We start from the raw sequence: 4,640 nt of genomic DNA, 5'->3' as shown, positions 1-4,640 counted from the left end.
ACCGCCCACTGTAGCATGCTGTGTAATGTGTCCATGGCAAGAATAAACAGAGTAGGCGATAAGGAATCTCCTTGCCTAACCCCTTGGCCAAGTGCAAATGGCTGGCACAATTCACCATTGACTAGCACAGAGGATGATGCCGTATATAGAAGGCCACAAATCCAAGAGCACCATCTTCTGCCAAATCCTCTTTTCCTCAAAACCTCAAGTAGGAACTCCCATGACAAAGTATCAAAAGCTTTGGATATGTCGATCTTCATCAAGATTGCTTGCTTGCGCTTTTGGTGCAGCCAACGAGCCGTATTGCGCACAAACTTGAAGTTCTCATGCATGTTCCGCTTGCAGATGAACGCGCTCTGGGCCTGCGAGATGAGAACCGGTAGGGAGGGAGCTACACGCACCGCAAGCACCTTGGCAAATATCTTGGCAGCTCCATGAATGAGATTAATCGGTCTGAATTCGCTCACCTCGAGGGAATCAGCTTTCTTTGGAAGGAGCGTGATAATTGATGAATTCAGATCACTGAAGGAGTGGAATCTGCCATCATATAGAGCCCTCATGACAGCCATAAAATCTTGGCCAATGACCTCCCAACAGACCTTGTAGAAAAGCCCGGAGAACCCATCCGGTCCTGGTGCCCTATCCGAGGGCATGTCCATAATTACCTTCTTAATCTCTTCCTCTGTGAAGGGAGCTTCCAAGGCTGTAGCCATCTCCGGTGTAAGCCGACCCAAGTGTAAAGCATCCAGGCGGATAGAATGACTTCTCTGTTCCGGCGCGCACATCAGCTTACTAAAGAATTGTCTTGCCATGACCAACTTGTCCTCACTAGCCGTGGCTGTCCTGTCACCGTACTTAAGGCACGGGATCAGGTGTTTACGGCGTCTCCCATTAGCTTTCATGTGGAAGTATTTAGAGTTGGCATCACCCTCGTGCAGGTCTCGGACCCTCGCACGCTGTCTCAGGCGAACTCGTTCCAGAGATGCGAAAGCCAAGCATTTGCCCTTGAGGAACGCTTTCAGGTTTTCCGAGAGGGGTCTGGTTTCTTGCGCAGCGTCAAGGCGCAAAATGAGCTCACTAGCCATAAGGAACTGGAGATGAAGCTGACTCATACTCTTCTGACCCCACTTCCTTAATGCCTTGGCCGTGCGATGTAGCTTGATGTTGAGGATCTTCATAGGGTCACTACCAAATACTTCTTGATTCCACGTTTCGCTCACCACCTCCATGAAACCAGGAAGTTTGCACCAAAAGTTTTCAAACTTGAAACGCCTAGCCCGAGGACAGCTCGCCGAACAAGAGATCATCAAAGGCGTGTGATCAGATATATTAGAACTAAGTGCTCGATCAGACTGTTCTCCCAGTCCCTTAACATATCTCTAGTCTGTTTTCAAGAATCTAAAATGGCACAAATTGATGCTGCGGTGGTTTGTGAGACCCTGGGCCCAGCATTTGATGGTTTTGATTTTCTTCCGGCAGAAGGTACGAGAGGTGGTATTCTGTTGGCATGGAAGTCGGAGAAGCTGCGGCTGTCTAACATTCAGAAAGATGAATTCATGATCTCTGCCAAGGTTTTATCCCTCGAAGACGGTAAGGAATGGATGGTTACCTCTGTTTATGGACCTCAGGGGGACGACGAGAAATTGCGATTCCTAGAGCATCTGGTACAGTTTGGAGAGCATGTACACACGCCTTGGATCTTGAACGGTGACTTCAACTTGACCATTTCTGAGGAAGAGCGCAGCTCTGGGAGGGGTAACAGAAGACTCATGTCGAAATTCAGGCACACTATTAACAGGCTGGGGCTGCATGTTATGCTGGTGATGGGTCGGCGGTTCACTTGGTGCAATCAGCAAGAGCGCACAGTTATGGCCAGGCTTGACAGAGTCCTCTTCAATAATGCCTGGGAAGATATCCAACGAAGAAATCTGCTTCAGTGGCCATGATGAAAGTGACGAGGGGATTGTTCGTGCAGGTCTCAGACTAACTTCATACATCGCCATGGTCACCCTAGGATAAGACGGCATATGCACAATTTCGGCTACACATTCTAATTGACCCGGTACAAAATCCAGTCTCGGAAAATTCAAGATTCCAACCGAAAATACACTGCAGATATAAACAAATGTTGCTTCCCGACAGTACCCACATGGTGGGTTTTCACTACTCGCTATGCAAGGAAACAGAGCTCGCTGCTCCTCCTTGATGGCACCCGCCATTGCCTTTGACATCCTTGTTCCTGACGTAGCATCTCTGCGGAACTGCAAGTAGAGGGAAACTCTTGCAGCAGTAAACTGGCAACAATAACTTTTAATGCAACTATGCAAGCCTCGGCTATGCAAAGAGCATGTTCTGGATAATTAAAGTGGAACGGAACAAATGAACTGAAAGAACAAAAAAAAAGGAAGACAAAATCATAGTTGCGATGGAAACCATTACACCGAAATAAGACCATTTTTCACCGAAATCAGTGATTTTGTCTTTTTTTGGTTCTTTCAGTTCATTTGTTCCGTTCCACTTAATTTGACCTGACGACAAGGCTTCGTTTTGGGCATTTTTGAGTGTGGGATGAGTAGTGGAGGGGAAAGTGAGGGATGTTAGTTGGGTAGGACAAAACTGAGCAAAACTAAGAAACCAGGGGCATGAAAAAAAATTCCTTTTGTATATGTAGAATAAATTCCATGCATTTTCTCGGTGCATTTGCATTTACGTGATTACTAGTGGCTTGGAATGCTCATCCGTCGTCAAAATAAATAAAATATATGAATATATATCTTCACTCGTTGACTATTAATTTGGTACATCTCATCAAATCAAATAAATACAATTTATTGATGACTATTAATTTGGCACATCTCACCAAATCAAATAAACAGAACATATTGATGACTATTAATTTGGTACATGTCACCGAATCAAATAAACATAATTTCTTGATTACTGTTAATGTGCTACATCTTACCAGATAAAATAAATAGATGACTATTAATTTGGTACATCTCACCAAATAAAATAAATAATTATATTAAAATTATATATTAATTTACATAGTTGCTATTAATTTGGCAAATCTCACAAAATCCATAGTTTAATGTGGTAGATGCACTATAAAATAGGCTTGCCATTTCGTTTGTTCTTTCTTAGAACTTACATATCACACAATAATCTGCAACTCGCTCCTTTAGCACAAACACTAGTTAAAATGAGGACTACCCAGATGTTGCTTCTGTCCCTGGTCTTTCTCATGCTAGCATCAGGTACTCATTTGTTCATGCAATGCATTTGTTCGGAATCTCTCAACAAATAATGGTCTTCTTGTGACCGTCCCTTTTCTTAATCGTGAAATTTTGCAGATGTGGTAGTGGAGGCATCAATGGATGATAGCATGAAACTCTACACATGTGTGCAAAAAATTATCCCATCAACAAAGCCATGTGATAGCAAAACTTGCGAAAAAAAATGTGTGAAACGTACAAGGCAAACCAAATCTAGCATGTGTGTTCTTGAGGGGTGCCAGTGCACGTTATGCATAGATCCGGCTCCAACCATCCATGATAATGAACAAATGGGTACCAATTAGCTAATATAGGATAGTGTGTTAAGCAAATAAAGTGACGAAATCACAAATGGTGTAGTAGCAAGGTTGTACACTCATAAGCCATATGGAGAGTCATGAATTTGGTCTTGCTTCTTGAATTATCTGAAATTATGAAGTAGATATAAAATTTGTATGCTTGAAAAATGTTTTTGTTTTGTTTGTATTAATTGTTATGTGGCTTGCATGTGGATGGTAAATGAGCGTCGTTCCTTTCCTGAAGGCGTTGATGTTGAAGAACCTTGTTATTCTTGTGGTGTCACTACTAGGGAAAATCTTATAGGCAGACGCTTACTAGTAGCGCGAGTTTATACCCCTCGCTACTGTTACTTACTAGTAGCGTGGGTTTTTACCCCTTGCTAATACTAAGTTGATAGTAGTAGCACGGGTTTTTACCCCTCGCTGCTACTAAGCAGTCTCTACCGTGCCCTCCACCCCCGGACATGACATAGTAGTAGCGAGGGGTATGAACCCGTGCTACTACTAAGTTGATAGTAGTAGCGCGGGTTTATACCCCTCGCTACTACTAAGTAAAAGGTAGGTGAAGTCCCCATATCCTCGGCCGAATCCCTCCTCTCTCCCACACTCTCCCATTCCCCTTCTCCTCCCACCCGTGATTTCCATCCTCACCCACCGCCGCCGCCGATCTCACACCTCGGCGCCATCCCCAAATTCGGTAACCTCCTCTCCCATCGTAGCCCCCTCCCTGGCCCCTCCTTCGTCCTTCTCCGCTGCTGGAAGGAGAGGGAAACCAACAGAGCATCGTCCATGGCGGCGGCCAGATCCACCATGGATGTAGCCACTTACACCTACTCGCCGGGATAAGGCCTCCTGAGGACATGCGAGCACCATGGTCAAGGGTCCTACGACAAGCAGAAGCAGGTCACCGGGCTTCATCTAGGTTTCGAGCATCGGCTCCAACTTCGGCGGCCACTAGTGAGTTCCTCCTCCTACTCCTGTCTATCTGTCTCTTCCTCATTCAAATAATTTTCTCTTCTTTTGTAGCAGCATAAGATGAGAGGTGCGGGAACGAGTTGGGTGGGGA

General features: G+C 44.9%; 1 long non-coding RNA gene across 1 annotated transcript; it reads left to right on the top strand.

Moving 5' to 3' along the window:
• The first annotated feature begins 3,131 nt into the window (after positions 1-3,131).
• On the top strand, positions 3,132-3,696 carry LOC147966595 (uncharacterized). Its single transcript, XR_015607812.1, has 2 exons — positions 3,132-3,257; positions 3,354-3,696. It is a non-coding gene; the product is annotated as an uncharacterized LOC147966595 (long non-coding RNA).
• The last annotated feature ends 944 nt before the right edge of the window (positions 3,697-4,640 follow it).

Source organism: Triticum urartu, chromosome 6A (genome assembly GCF_056163025.1).
Source record: "Triticum urartu cultivar PI428250 chromosome 6A, HENAU_Tu73, whole genome shotgun sequence".
Taxonomy (NCBI): Eukaryota; Viridiplantae; Streptophyta; class Magnoliopsida; order Poales; family Poaceae; genus Triticum; species Triticum urartu.
Note: the sequence above shows the minus strand (reverse complement) of the source record. Positions and strands in the feature narration are given on the sequence as shown.